Source organism: Crocodylus porosus, unplaced genomic scaffold (assembly GCF_001723895.1).
Source record: "Crocodylus porosus isolate Cpor-Errol unplaced genomic scaffold, CroPor_comp1, whole genome shotgun sequence".
NCBI classification, from domain to species: Eukaryota; Metazoa; Chordata; order Crocodylia; family Crocodylidae; genus Crocodylus; species Crocodylus porosus.
Genome location: NW_017728922.1, coordinates 15,973,098 through 15,979,843, shown reverse-complemented (window position 1 = coordinate 15,979,843; position 6,746 = coordinate 15,973,098). Strand labels below are relative to the sequence as shown.

Below are 6,746 nucleotides of genomic sequence, written 5' to 3'. Positions count from 1 at the left end.
GTCCTCGTAGGGCCTGCCCTGCTGCCCCCTGATCATGCGAGTGGCCCTCCTCTGGACCCTCTCCATGTTGTCCACAACCCTCTTGAAGTGCAGTGCCCAGAACTGAACACAGTACTCCAGCTGCAGCCTGATCAGTGTCGCATAGAGGGGGAGTATCACCTCCTTGGATCTGCTTGAGATGTATCTGTGGATGAATGACAAGGTGTGTTTGGCCTTCCTGACTGCATCCCCACACTGCAGGCCCATGTTCATCTTGGCATCAGTGATGACTCCAAGATCCTTTTCTGCCTCTGCACTGATGAGAAGGGAGTGTTGAATCCCATCCTATTCTCCTCTGCCCGCCCCCGTAACCTGTCTAGGTCTGATTGTAGCCTATTCTTTCCTTCTAGCATGCCCACATCCCCCCACATCTTAGTGTCATCAGCAAATTTGAACAGGGTGTTTTTTACCCCTTTGTCCAAGTCACTGATGAAGATGTTGAACAGTATGGGCCCGAGGACCGAGCCCCGTGGAACTCCACTGCCCACATCCCTCCAGGTCGAAAATGACTCATTCACTACCACTCTCTGGATACGACCCTCCAGCCAGTTAGCGACCCATTTGACTGTGTAGGTGTCAACACCACAGTCCCCCAGTTTTTTAATGAGAACGGGGTGAGAGACAATGTCAAAGGCCTTCTGAAAGTCCAGAAAGACTATGTCCACTGCTACCCCTGCATCTAAGGATTTGGTGACCTGGTTGTAGAAGGCCACCAGGTTGATCTGACAGGATCTGCCTCTAATGAACTCGTGTTGGTTGCCCCTAACCATAGTCTCTCCTGCTGGCCCCTCATGGACATATGCCAGAATAATTCTCTCACAAAACTTACCCAGGATCGAGGTAAGACTAACTGGCCTATAGTTCCCTGGGTCCTCCTTCCTCCCTTTTTTGAAAATGGGAATCACATTAGCCCTCTTCCAGTCCTCTGGCACCACACCAGAGCACCACAAGTGCTCGTAAAGCCTTGCCAGGGGTCCTGCAATGACCTCAGCTAATTCCCTCAGCACTCTGGGGTGGAGATCATCCGGAGCAGCTGATTTAAATACACCCAGTCCCTCCAGAAGTTTCCTCACTGACCCTAGGCCTAGGTGCACCTCTTCTGGGGCCTGAGGCGGGCCAGTGGGGGAGATGATCTGGTTCCTGCTCAGGAAAATGGAGGCAAAAAAAGTCGTTAAATAGGTTAGCTTTGTCATCTGGTCTGACGACCAAATTTCCTAGCGTGTTTGCAGGGGCCCCACGTTACCCGGTACATTCTTTTTGCCCTCTACGTATTTAAAAAAGGACTTCTTGTTCTCCTTGATCCGGGTAGCTAGTCCCAGTTCCATCTCTGCCTTGGCCTTCCTGACTGGCCCCCTGCATCCCTGAGCAACCGCAGTATAATCCTCCCTGGTGATGGTCCCACCCTTCCATTGGGTGTACGCCTCCCTTTTAGCTAGAAGACATTCCCCGATGCTTTTGGTGAGCCATGGGGGCTTGTACAGGGTTAAGCAAGTGTTCACGCTAAGATGTTGATTATGGCTTCCTCTGTCCATACAAAGTATGATATAGGTTAGGACTATTTGGGGAAAGAAGGTGTCTACTGTAGTTTTATTTCCTTTTATTTCTTGGAATGTGGTCAATATTTATATTTTTTAATAAAGTCTCATATAATGAAAAAATAATTTTAGAAGTTGTTTTGTAGGACTGGAGAAGAGCTGTAGGATTGGGTTCATAAATTTCTGCTAAAATGTATTTCTTCTTCATTTGAATTCTTTCTTATTTTTCCATCAAATGTGTTCATTTTCTTCATTCCCTAATACCTTGCACTGGTAGACAGTGGGGTCTGTGTAGGTGTAGAGATCTTCCTGTATGGGTCAGGTGATGGGACTGGGGCCCAGATTTGAAGATGTGTAATCCCAACTGTTCATTTGCCTAATCCTTTCTTTGCATGCTGACAATTCTTATTTGAACTACAAATGTATTTTTTTTTTGGATGCGCTACCCCAAATTGCTTTTCTGGGGGAAAAAATCCTGACAAGTTTTGTTTGTGTGGGGGGAAATAAAACTTTGCAGATCCAGCATGACAAAGCTTCAAAGTTCTCTCCATGGATTCTTTGTAACTGATGCTTCTAATTGATTACAGGAATGAATTAAACTCTGGTCAGCATGGAGCGGTTTATTGTCTTTTATCATGCCATGGCTGATGATTACTATATGTTTCCACACACCTCATTGCTATTTAAACAAATATATTATCAGATGTATATTTTCATGAAGAATCTTCCCAAACAGAATGTATCTGCCAACATTAGCAGTTAATTAATTCCTGACCTTGCAAGCTGTTCTGATTACAGCACATTGACTTCAGCAGATTCCAAGTGACTGCAAGGATTTGATGGCACGGAAGATATGTGAAGGATCAGGGGACTGTCATAGGTACCCTAGAAATATATGAAGTAAGGCATTTAAATGATATAAATAAAAGGATAATTGAAGAGAAAAAATAGGTGTTCACAAATAATTTTCATTTAAATATTTTGAACTAGAAGAGCTTTAGGGACAGTGTAAAAATATAGTAAATACTTTGCTAAACAGGCACTGACCTTTCAAAATGGTGTGTTTTGGCATGTCTGTTTAAAACACAAGGAAATGATGCCCCATATATAGGTGTGGATTGGCCCCATTATTTTTATTTATTGAAACAAATTAAAACCTTGGAGCAGAGGCATAATAGCTATATGCCCTGGCCAGTGTCAGGAAGTGGGACAATGTTGGCTGTTGTACTGCTGATGGTGGTGGCGTGGCCAGCTGATGGCTCCAGCATCAGATTTTTTGTGCTCCTGTCTGCACCCAGGGCTGCTGCACCCATCTCCCCCCTGTCCCTCAGTTTCCACTACTGCCTTAGAGAAAAGAAAATAAGAGAAAGAGGAGTTTTAAAGAGAATGCCAGTGGGAGAGCAGTGTTAGAATCTAAGTTCCTGGTAATAAAAACAGAAGGAATATCACAAATCCACCAAGTTTAAAAAAAGATTTAACAAAGTGAAAATTGAAAAAACAGATTTCATAAGACTTTTACATTTTAGTGGTCAATTTTCAAAAGCTATTTTTAAAATGTCCTTTGTTGTGTATTTCATTTTAAGACTAACACATATACTGTGTTTCATTTGTATCTGGGTGCATCTACATGAGATGTTTACTGTGGAGTAGATTAATTAGCTCCACAGTAAACATCTTGTGTACACACATGTGGCCCAGTTAGGCCTCAGGAATCTAATTAACTCTGCAGCAGGATAGTACTTGTGAATACAAGTACCTTCATACCCCAGCCAGCTCCTCCACATCACATTGAATTGGGCAGGAGCAGCCATAGCCTGGCAAGCTCACCCTGGGGGCCCCTGCCAACCAGGGCTGCTCCGACCCAGCTCAACATGATAAGGTTCCAGGCACATGTTCAAATGGTGCAAGTGGGAGCAATAAGCACTGGAGTCTATTGCTTTGCATTAATTGCACGTGTAGATGTGTCCTCTGTAAGATTGTTATTTATTTGACCAGTTTATAAATTCTAAATTAACCAAAGGCTTAATCTTCAACTTTGGTTTCAAACACAACCATGACCTGAGTCTACAAGATCCTTATGGGGTAGTTTTGCTTACATAACTTGACTGGTTCTACCTCCAGAATTAATCTTTAATCTCACTGATTGTCCAAAGTATGCTTGCCTTTTGTTAATGAAAGAAATGTTAGTAGAGTCTGACAAAATACTCTATAATTTTTTGAGTTATTCATTTTGATACAGGCAAGTAAAATATCAATTTTCCCTACTATTCTTCAGGCAAGTATGTGAACTTTTGTGATTGGGCTATAACTTCCAAAACTTAGGTTTGAAATATATTAGAAAAAAAAATATTTTTCTTGACAAAAAAGGGAGATGAGTAGCGAAATGGAACTGAGATGGTAAACACTGGGAGCTTAAAACAATTCAAATGCTCTTTCAGAAGGAGGCTGAAACTAAAATGGAAATGTTAGCTTACTATTGAGCAAGGACTGGGAATCTGTTCATTGCAGTGAAATGCACAAAATGAAGAGATTCCAGCACCAATGGTCATATATGTTCTATAATATTTTTAGATACACACATATATAAAATATGTATGTGTATATCTGTATTTGAACACACATGTGCATGCGGACACACACAAGCAAAATGTAAAAAGAATCACAGAATCTTCAGTAAAATCATCTCTAAGGGTCAAAACTGGCCCTCTTCAATCAAAGCTGCTCTTTATTTAAAGGACTTAAAACTGTGAAAATGCCTAAGGAGGAACAAACAGTCCTTGCTCAACAATGCAAAGTGTATTTTGCTTTTATCATAAGCAGATATCAAAATTGATTAGAAAGAAATATCTTTCTGTATATGTTACATAAAGCAGAAACAACTGCAGAAAACAATGAGAGTTGAACTGAAGAAATTATGACATTTATTAATATATTTGTAGTTAATATAAAATCAGTGTACCTATTCTACAATTAAAATAAATATGGATAAAAGAATGAAGAAAAGGTTTTGAAATTGAAAAGCGATATGAAAAATCGTTTTGTAAGAATATTAACTATTTAACATTTTTTCATTTGATTTTTTTCCTCTCACTTTTACTTAAAAAAGCAATTCTGATATAGAAAGGCTTTTCGATTAAAAAAATTAAAAAGAAATAAAATCTTGCTTAGTTAATGTAATAAAAAAGCAGAAGAAACAAAATATTATTTTTATTAGCACCCAAAGTATGAAGAGAAACAATAACCTAAAAATAAAGCCATTAACCACTATTTCAGAAAAACTCACACAGATTAAAATTATATTTAAAAACAATTATTTAAACATGTTTAATTAAAAAAATACTAATTCAATTAGCATACAAGTGGCCTCACTGATCTTAATGTTCAAAGACATAGCAGTTGAAAATGTGCTCTAAGACAATAAATACCACAATAAAATTGTGCATAAAAATAATGAAAAATATGATAAATTTTGTTTTGTAAAACACTGGTCAAACTTTTTGAGATAAATGGAAAAATAAGAACATAATGAAGTAAAGAAAAAACCTAAAACAAAATCTTGAATAATTAACTGCAGGCTACATTTAGAAATCAAAAAGCGATATTACATTAGATATGGAAAATATATTTTATATCAGATGCATGCAATTGGAACAAATAGATGCAAAATGATATAAAGTTCAGATCTTACTCCAAGGGAGTTTTTAAACTTTATAGGTTTTACCCATTCAGAAAGTTATTTGGGACTGGATAGAGAAAAAATAAAAGAATAATTTTCCGTGGCCTAGAATTAAAACACAATGTTTTCTTTAAGTCCAAATGAGAAGGTGGAAACCAAACATCCTATAGAAGAAGTTTAACCATTTTTATCCTACCTAAATAGTAAGTGGTTGTTCTATTCACCAGACTGTAACGGAAATCAAAGCAGCTTGTCTTCCTTGTCTTGCTGATGTGTAGAGAGTATGGGCAAAGCTCTTGGAGTTGTTCCTACTCCCCTTTGACTGCTGAGAAGCCTGCCTCCAAGTATCACCTCCTTACTGAAAGCCATGCAGAAGCATTTGCTGTATTCTAACTGACAGGGTACTACCTGGGAGAGAGAGTCTGTTATTTCCACAGTACTTTTTCTTCTGTTGCTCCAGTGGTTATTTATTTATTTACTGATGTTAACCTGCACCTATTCTATGGATTTGTCTCCCCTTCTCCCCTCTTTTGAAAGGAGAAAGTGGCAGACTAGGGCCTGATTCAGCATATTTTAGAGAAATCTTCCATTGACTTTAGTGAGAACAGGATTGGATGTTTTTGTTCTGACAATGCAGAATCATTATGTGAGAGAACAACTAAAAAGGCCTGTGAATAAAAAAGTACAAAGTCCAGTAGTTCTTGTTTAGGACCCAATCCTGTTTATGGAATTCTTACTCACTCAGATTGGTATGATGTATGCAGAAGGTTTGTGGAATCAGGTCTACTGTCCTTAGGGAAAAATACAGCTAATTATAAAGAGAGTATTTTGCCTTTATAAGGGTGGGCAGGATGGTGCCAGTCATTAGCTAACTTGGCAAAAATAGCGATACCTGGAGAAAATATTTTAATGACACTGATATGCAAATGTACAGAAATAGTTTGTTTGTTCAGACTATTTATGACACGTGGTACTAAATTTCATGAGATCTTAGATGTAAGAGTCTGTAGTTAAGAAATATTTTGATTAGTTTGAGTTTTCCCTTCTTAATTTCCAGAGTTTAGCTGTATACTTTAAAAGTGTATTATTACTTCTTGTCTGCTGATTTAGGGCCACTGTATGGCATCAATTTCTTATGCTTTATCGATTCAGCTCCGCGCGTATGAAAAGACTGCAAATAGCTGCAGGATTGGGGACCAAGAGGGACATCCTGAAATCAGTGGCAAAACACCCACTGGCTTCACTGGGTGAAGGAGCTAGCCCTAACTTTCCATGCTGAGCCATCCTTATTTAAAAAAAAAAAGAGAAAAAAGTAAACTGAGCAACGTAGAATGAAATGTGTCATATGAAATAGAATCATGTCCCTTTTTCCTTCTGTATGCAGATCACTAGGGATTTATAAAACTTGCACTCCCTTTCCAGATCTCAGAACTCGTTTACAATCAAATATTATTTGGCTGTTAAAGAAAAAAATGGATTAATCAGTTTAGCAGTTT

At 38.7% G+C, this 6,746-nt stretch overlaps 1 protein-coding gene across 1 annotated transcript in view; it reads right to left on the bottom strand.

The window, feature by feature from the left end:
• Nucleotides 1-5,653, bottom strand: part of ASIP (agouti signaling protein) — a 54,936-nt gene extending 49,283 nt beyond the window's left edge. Inside the window, exon 1 of the mRNA XM_019539726.1 lies at nt 5,447-5,653. The gene's annotated coding sequence lies outside the window, so the exon portion shown is untranslated. The remainder of the gene's footprint in view (nt 1-5,446) is intronic.
• Between the last annotated feature and the right edge of the window lie 1,093 nt (nt 5,654-6,746).